Source organism: Sorghum bicolor, chromosome 4, assembly GCF_000003195.3.
Source record: "Sorghum bicolor cultivar BTx623 chromosome 4, Sorghum_bicolor_NCBIv3, whole genome shotgun sequence".
NCBI lineage: Eukaryota > Viridiplantae > Streptophyta > Magnoliopsida > Poales > Poaceae > Sorghum > Sorghum bicolor.
The window spans coordinates 47,874,301-47,883,523 of record NC_012873.2 but is presented as its reverse complement, the minus strand read 5'-3'; positions in this window follow the sequence as shown (position 1 = coordinate 47,883,523).

The window sequence follows — 9,223 nt, the reverse complement described above, 5'->3', positions numbered from 1 at the left end:
GGGGGTGCCTCCCCCAAGCTGGATGTTGACATAGTCGTTCACTCTTGTGGCCTGCATGTTCGGTCTCACTTTTCTTAAGTCTCAAAATCCTGCACAACCCAAATAGACAACAAAACTTGTGGAGCATGTTAAGGGTTAGGTAATTGTTTAGAGCTTTTGAGAGCTTAATGTGAGAATTCTATGAACTCAATCACATCAAGTTCCTCTACCAGGTTGTTTTGTGGGTCGAGATAGATTTTCAAGCATTGACCATTTACCTTAAAAGTGTTACCTATGTCGTCTTGGATGGTAATGGCTCCATGAGTTGAAGTGTCAATAACCTTGTATGGTCCATCCCACTTACTTTGTAGCTTACCATGCCCAAAGAGCTTAACTCTTGAATGGAATAGTAGAATCTTATCTCCAGGCTTAAACTCCTTGTGCTTGATTCTCTTATCATGCCATTGTTTTGTTCTCTCTTTATAGATCCTTGAATTGTGGTAGGCTTTCTCTCTCCATTCTTCTAGCTCAGATAGTTGCATCAGACGATTCTCGCTAGCGAGGTGGAGATCCATGTTCCATTTCTTGAGTGCCCAATGAGCCTTAAACTCTACTTCCACAGGAAAATGACAAGTTTTTTAATATACAAGTTGATAAGGTGACATGCTATGGGTGTTTTGAATGCAGTTCTATATGCCCAAAGTGCATCAGGAAGTTTGTCCTTCCACCCCTTACCCATCTCATCTACAGTCTTTTGTAAAATATTTTTGATTTGTTTGTTAGATGTTTCGGCTTGACCGCTAGTCTGAGGATGGTATGGTGTTGCGACGTTGTGTCGAACTCCATGATCGGCTAGGTACTTCCGGAAGATTTTGTCGATGAAGTGGGAACCTCCATCGCTTATAACTATCCGGGGTATACCAAAGCGAGGAAAGATTACTTCATGGAACATTCTCTTGGCATGTTTTGAATCAGTTGATCGACAAGGTAGGGCTTCTACCCATTTGGACACGTATTCCATAGCTACTAAGATATACTCGCAATTCCCAGACATAGGGAATGGCCCCATGAAATCAATGCCCCATACATCGAAAAGTTCTACTTGAAGATTATTTGTGAGAGGCATTTCATTTCGTGAGTTGATATTCCCATGTTTTTGACATCGGTGGCATCTCCTGACAAAGTCCTTTGTATCTTCATACATCGTTGGCCAGAAAAAGCCACTTTGCCAAATTTTAGCATGTGTCCGGAATGCTCCATAGTGTCCTCCATATGGCGAGGCATGGCATCTTTCCATAATTTGAGTAGCCTCAGCCATAGGAACACACCTTCTCAAGACTCGGAAAAGATATGGCTCATCCCAAAGGTGGAAACGACTATCGTGAAGTAACTTCCTTTTGTTTGCGCCAGGTGGGACATAACCTTTTACTATAATATTTACGTTGTCTGCGTACCATGGATCTGCATGTGTTATCTTAAGCAGGGTGTCATCCCTTAGGTAGTCATTTATGGGAAGCTCATCATGTGTTTCCTTATATTGAAGCCTAGACAAGTGGTCGGCTACGGAATTCTCAACTCCCTTCCTATCTCGAATTTCTATGTCAAAGTCTTAGAGTAGAAGAATCCATCGAATTAGACGAGGCTTAGCATCTTTCTTAGTGAGGAGGTATTTGAGAGCAGCATGGTCTGAATAGATGATTATCTTTGCCCCCACTAAGTAAGATCTAAACTTGTCTATAGCAAAGACAACAGCCAAAAGCTCTTTTTCAGTTGTAGTGTAATTGAGTTGTGGTCCAGACAAGGTTTTGCTAGCGTAGGATATGGCATAATGCTTTTTATCCTTGGTTTGTCCTAAAACGGCACCAACCGCAAAATCGCTAGCATCACACATGATTGAAAGGTCCTTGTTTGGTTTTGGTAATTGATTGACAACTTAGGTGGACTAATAGTGTTTATGTGAGATACACAGGAGATTAGTCCACAGGTGATGATGTGATGATGGAGGAGCTCATTGCATATGAGACATGACATGGAGTCATGTGACCAAGGTGGAGAAGATCAAGATGAGGCTTAGCTCGATGGACCGGTTGCAAGAGTGAAGGGCAAGTCGGAGGCTTTGAAGCGAGGGACCGCGTGTGACGGTGAAGCTTGAGCAAGACTTGGCGCCGATGGACCGAGGCAACGGTGAAGAGCAAGTGAGGTCAAGATCAATGAACCAATACGGTCACGTGATGATATGAAGTGGATCATATCATTTGGTGATTGGTTGGTGCATGTGTTGCATCAACATTAGAGGAGATGGAATGGAAAGCGCAAGGCAAAGGTATAACCTAGGGCATTTCCATTTCACCGGTCATAGGTGTGTAGAGAAGTTTATGAGCGGATTTAGGATAGATGGCCGTACTATCAAGAGGGGAAAACTTGTTTGCATATCGGTCATCTAGTGCCACTTGAGCGATCTAACTTTGCATATGTGTTAGGATCGAGTGGCGTGGCAAGTTTGAGAGGCTAACTCCTTTGGGAAAATATTTGTGAAAATGCTAACACACATGCACATGGTGGTGTACACTTGTTGGTGTTGGCACACTTTACAAAGGAGGTGGTGATTCCTAGGGTTGAGAGAGGTGTGGGTTTCTCTCTCCCTCCCGCCGAGCTTGCGAGGCAGGATTCGGCGCTTTTGAGAAAATTAAGTGCATATTTTCTATTGCGCCGGTGGGAAATTTGGAGAAGTCGCGGGAGTGTTTCTCAGTAGGAAACACTCACCGGACGCTCTGCGTGGAGGCACCGGACGCTGGCCTTTAGCGTCCGGTGTGTTGTCGGGTGCAGCAGAGTGCACCGGACGCACCGGAGAGAGTCCGGTGCCCAGCGTCCGGTGTGCGGGCGGTTTGGCAACCCTCTCTGCGTATGAGTCCGGTGAGCACCGGACGCTCAGGGTGCGTCCGGTGGCTTGCATCCGATGACCGTGCGTTTTTGCGGAGCTCTCTGCGCACGAGTCCGGTGCCCAGCGTCCGGTGAGGTCGCGAGTTTGACACCCTCTCTGCGCACGAGTCCGGTGAGCACCGGACCGTCCGGTGTGGACTTGCAGAGCGTCCGATGGTGCTGTGCAGGCGCACGTGCGCAGTAGCCGTTGGCGGCAACGGTCGAGTTCAAACGGCTAGTGACACGTGGCGGTCAGCTGAGCACCGGACGCTAGGTGTGGAGCGTCCGGTGGCTCCCTGTGAGCGTCCGGTGCCCACGTGTTTTGCCCAGTGAAGGGGCAACGACTAGTTTAGCTCTTGGGGCTATAAATAGAAGTGGTGGCCAGCCTTGGCTGGTGCTGAGCACCCTTGGGACTTAGTGTCCATGCTTGGGGAGTGCTAGGAAAGCCTCTAACTCACTTGTGCTTGCAAGAGTGCGAATCAATAGCGAGTGAGTGATTCTAGTGCGTTGCATTGAGAGATTGCATCGAGTGGCACTAGGTGTTCGTGTTGCAAGCCGGTGGTGCTTGTTACTCTTGGAGGTTGCCACCTCCTAGACGGCTTGGTGGCTTGTGACTCCGTCGAAGCACGCAAGGAGATTGTGCGGTGCTCCGGAGAAGAGATTGTGAGGGGTACGGTGCTCACCCCGCGGGGATCGCGAAGAGCAACTCTAGTTGAGCGAGACGTGAAGAGCGACAAGTGGTCCGGCCGGGTCAAGTGCTAGAGCTTGTGGTAAGCACTCCACGTGGGAGAGTGTGACTTGCGGGTCACCACTAGCAAGAGGACCGGCGGCAACCTTGGAGCTTGTCTCAACGGGGACGTAGCTTGGTGGCAACCAAGTGAACCTCGGGAGAAAATCATCGTGTCAACATTGTTCTTCCCGTTGGTTTGCAAGTCCCTAACACAAGCTTGTTCTTACATTCATATACTTGTGCTTGTGTAGTTGCTCTTGTAATTAGTTAGCTTGTGTAGCTTGCTAGTTACCTTCTTGTTTGTGTAGCTAGAAGTAGTTCCTTGTGTGACTAATTTGGTTTGTGTAACCTTGTTAGTCACATTGCTTAGTTTGTGTAGCTAAGTAAGTTGCGCTCTCTAATTTGGCATTAGTTGCCTTGTTATTGAGATTGCTAGTGAGCTTAGGCTTTGTGCGCTTTGCCTCACTAGTTTGTGTAGGAGCTCCCTCGGTTTGTAAAGTACTAGTTGCATAGGTTTGAGTGACCTTGCTCCTAGAATTGATTAGGTGAGCTTTTGCTAAGGTAGCACCTTGCTTGCTTGTTTAGGATCTTTTCAAGGTGCTAGAGAACTTAGATAGAGGGGTGTAGTCTTGGCTAGACCGATAGTTTTAATTCCGCATTTGTTTCGGTTAGCCGGTGCGATAAGTTTTAGAAAGGACTATTCACCCCCCCTCTAGTCCGCCATATCGTCCCTTCAATGATCTCAAAAGGAAGATTCCAATCAGGTGGTTGGATAATCGAGGCTGAGATGAGTGCTTTCTTAAGAGTTTGAAAAGATTCATGACACTCATCACTAAAGATGAAAGGTGCATCCTTAGCTAGGAGACTAGTTAGGGGTCTAGCAATTTGAGAGAAGTTCTTGATAAAGCGTCTATAGAACCCTGCATGTCCCAAAAAGCTACGGATTCCTTTCACATTCGTGGGAGGTGGAAGTTTTTCAATAACTTCAATCTTTGCTTTGTCCACCTCTATACCACGTTCGGACACTTTATGTCCTAGCACTATCCCTTCCTGAACCATAAAATGGCATTTCTCCCAGTTCAGGATTAAGTGCTTTTCTTCACATCGCTGCAAGACTCTATCTAAATTCTCCAAACAATGATCGAAGGTTTTGCCATAGACGGTAAAATCATCCATGAAAACCTCCATGATCTTCTCAATCATGTCCGAGAAAATAGACATCATGCACCGTTGGAAAGAAGCTGGAGCATTGCACAGTCCGAACGACATTCGTCGGTATGCATAAGTTCCATATGGGCATGTAAAGGTAGTTTTTTCTTGGTCATCTGGGTGGATTGGGATTTGGTGATATCCAGAATAACCATCAAGGAAACAGAAGAAAGAGTGGTTTGCAAGCTGTTCTAACATTTCATCAATGAAGGGTAACGGAAAGTGATCTTTCTTTGTAGCCTTGTTGAGTTTTCGATAGTCAATACACATACGCCACCCAGTGACAATTCATTGAGGGATGAGTTCATTCTTCTCATTCCTAACGACCGTCATTCCTCCTTTCTTTGGTACTACTTGGACAGGGCTAACCCACTCACTATGTGGCACAGGATAAATAATCCCAACATGAAGGAGTTTGAGGACCTCTTTCTTAACAACCTCTCACATATCATTATTAAGTCTCCGTTGTGGTTCCCTTGAAGGTGTAAAATTGGGATCAATAGGGATACGATGAGTGCAGAGAATGGGACTAATGCCCATGAGATCTTCGAGAGAGTAGCCAAATGCTGATCTATGCCTTTCAAGAATAGTGACAAGTTGTTGTGTTTCATAATTGGAAAGCTTGTCATTGATAATTACTAGAGTTTTTGGGTTGTTGTGCAAAAAGACATATCTAAGGCCAGAAGGAAGAGGTTTTAATTCTATCGAAGGAGGTGAAGGTTGTTCATTTTTGTCTAGCTCAACGGGTTCTACCAACTCTTCTTCTTCTTGAACGAAGTGTTCATGATTAAAGAATGGTTGGGCCATCTCCTCTTGAGTCAGCATTAAGATCTCCTCAATAGGATCTGGTTCAAGTTTGGGTTCCATTATCGTGTTAGTTGATCTAGCAAGAGGAACAACAATAGTGGAATTCCCAACCCTGAAGTCTAAATGACCTCGTTGTGGTTGTTCTTGTAGAAGTTTCATGATTGGTCTACCAATCAAGAGAGGAATCTCCGGTATGTCAAAAATGTGAAAGTCTAGACATATTCCAGAGTCCTTGATTCTAACAGGAACTGCCCTTAATACCCCATGGCTTTCTAGAATTAATCCAGATGGATTTTGTAAAAGTTTTTGAGATGGGGTTATGGACTCATTGGGATAAAGAGTGTCAGCTAACTCCTTGGAAATAACATTTATCCCAACATATGGATTGTAGTGGACCTTCCTAGCGGACCTTCTAATTTGGCACAGAAGAATGGTTGAAGGAGTGATCATCCGAGCTACCTCAGGAGACAGCTCTGCTTTTTTTTGTGACTTGATCTTTCAATTAAACAGGAGGAACATGATTACAATCTTCAGTCAACAGATCAGCAATGCAGGACAGGGCTAACTGCCACTCACCCGTCCTGTTGCCTTCCGAGACTTGCTTTGCTAGAGTGTGGGCTACTGAATTACAGACTCTATTGATATACACCAGAGAAAAATCAAGGAAGGAAGCACATAGATCTCTTATTTCTCTGATGATCGGTGAAATGCAGGATCTCTGAAGCGCCCCCTACTCCCAGAGCTTCACCAATTCCTGGCTATCTGTCTCAACCTGCACCCGACTGACATTCATCTCCCGAGCCAAGACCAAGCCATCTCGGCATGCTACGGCTTCCATCGATAGGGCACTGAGCCCGTGCTGGTACCATTGTGCCCTTCCTCTTCTGAAAGTGCCGGTTTGGTCCCTGAGAACTACCCCAGTAGCTCCCTGTCCTACATCTGTGTAGAATGCTCCATCCGTATTGCATTTGATCCAGCCCTCCGGTGGCGCACTCCACTTTCTCATGACAACAGCACCCTTCGGCTTTGGTCCATTATTCAGCAGGTAAAGATCGTGTGCAGTATCCACTGTCCACTACACAATTTCCTTCACCGGCAGCCGCCCAGCACCATGCCGATGTTTGTTCCTCTGTAGCCACAAAGCATACATGCCTATACAAAACACGGCCCGGTCATGATCTGAGCAGAAATCTGGCTGTAGTATGTCACTTGCCCAAGTGTAAGGATGTAGCTGTGGCAGCTTAGCACCTGACAAGATCCTCATCTCTTGCCAAAACATTCTGGCAATCGTGCACTCTGACAGCGTATGCTTGATAGTTTCTCTGTCAGCCCCACACATATCACAGAAACTCAGAGGTTCAATGTGCCTTCGATGGAGAACATCCTTTGTTGGGATAAATTCATGCAGGACTCTCCACTAGAAGACTTTCACTTTTGGTGGAACTTGCAGCCTCCAAATCCTTTTCCAGGAAACATCACCTGACGCCCCAGCCTGGGAGACTTGGGGTGCAATTAGCTTCCTGTATGCGGATTTAATAGTATACTCACCATGCTTCTCTGGTTCCCAAGCCCACCAATCTTCCTCTTGTGGTCTCACTGGAATCCGAAGAATAGCCCTAGCATCAATGGGTAAAAATATAGCACGAATCATCTGCTCATCCCACTGTCCAGTGTCCGTCATTAGCTCCGACACATGGGTCACTTCCTGTCCAACACCTAGAGTTATCGGTCGTGCATCAAAATGCATTGGGATCTAGCGGTCGGTCCAAATATTTGTCAACGTACCATCACCGATGCGCTTGATCAGACCCTGCTCGAGAGTCTCTCTTCTGGCTAGGATTGATCTCCACGTATGGCTAGCGTGTTTCTTTCGCGTGCTTCTTATGAAATCCCCATCATGGTAATATCGGCCTTTGAGTACTCTGGCACACAGACTATTTGGTCGAGTGATCAGCCGCCACCCTTGCTTCCCCAGCAAGGCCTTATTGAACAGGTGCAGGTCGCGAAACCCCATTCCACCCTCTGATTTGTGCCGTGTCAGCCCATCCCACCGTAGCCAATGTATATGGCGGTTTGCTCCGGATCCTCCCCACCAATAGTTTGCAATGGTGGATCTCAGTTTTTTACATGTAGTCTTTGAGAGCAGAAAATAGCTCATTGAGTATGTAGGCATAGCTTGCGCCACTGATTTTAGTAGGACCTCCCTCCCAGCGCTGCTAGCCTCCCTGCCACTCCAAGTGCTGACCAAACCCTTGATTTTTGTTGGCAGGTAGTCGAAAGCTTCAATGGTGGACCGGCCTAAAGCAGTTGGGAGGCCGAGATATCTATCAGAGAGAGCCTCCCTGTCAATGTGGAGCTCAGTTCGGACCACCTCTTTCACCTCCTCCAAACAATTCTTGCTGAAGAATACAGCAGATTTACTCTTAGAATGGCTTTTGATGTGTTCTATGTCAACAGATTCTACTCTTAGAACGGATTGAGTGGTCCCTGCTAGAGGTCGTGTTTGGATAGAAAAATTCGAGGTGTTTCCATAATCTTCAAAAAGATCTTCCTCGAATTCAAAGGGATGCTCTAAAGGTGGTGGTTTATCATCCCTTAGTTGGTTTTGCATTCCCTTATCAGGAGGTTTCTCTACAACCAAATTAATAGATGGGTCAGGTGGAATTTCTAACTCGGTTGCAAGTTCCTCATCTTTTGGTTTAGGATCAGGCTCGACTTCTTTTTCTTCTTCAGGAAACTCATCATAAATGCCTGTGTAAGGGGTATTTTCAAGGATTCTTTCTAGGATAGCTCTCCCCTCATCTGTGAGTTTGTGTGTGAATGAGCCTCCTGAAGCAATGTCGAGGTGAAGAGCAGCTTCCTTGTTTAGACCACGATAAAAGTGGTAGTACAGTACATGGTTAGGCAGGGAAAGGTTTGGACCGGAATTGGTAAGGCTTGTGAACCTAGCCCAAGCTGCTCCTAAAGTTTCCTTCTCTCTTTGTTTGAATGTAAGAATTCCGATTCTAAGGTCAGCGATTCGAAATAGTGGGAAGAAAGCGAGACAAAAATTGTCCCGAAGTTCATCCCAATTTCCATTAACGCCTCCTACAGAATGAGCATACCACTTTTTTGCTCTTCCCAAAAGGGAGCATTTAAGGGTTTCTTATCATATCGGAAATAGATCGGCAAGAGCACAACTGCTCGAATTCTCTAAGGTGGGTGTATGGATCTTCATCTACTTGCCCAAAGAAGGGTTGCTCCTGAATCATGGCTATTAGATCAGGGCCGAGGTCGTAGCTATCTGTACGAATTGGATGTGATGATGGTGGTGGCTCTAGTAACTCGCCCTTTGGAGCAACGAATTTATAGATAGGAGTGAAATCCATGTGGTATGGTAAAAATGGTAAGGTGAGTGTGGTAAAAAGGGAAAAGAAAAAGGATACACGGACGACTGGGTTCGAAACTAGCACAGCTACCGCTCCCCGGCAACGGCGCCAGAAAGCTTGTTGGGTATTTTAAACGCAAACAGAAAAATCCGCAAGCGCACGGATACCGATGTAGCTTTCACCCGGGAGTATTCCAGAGTATCGATTTTCC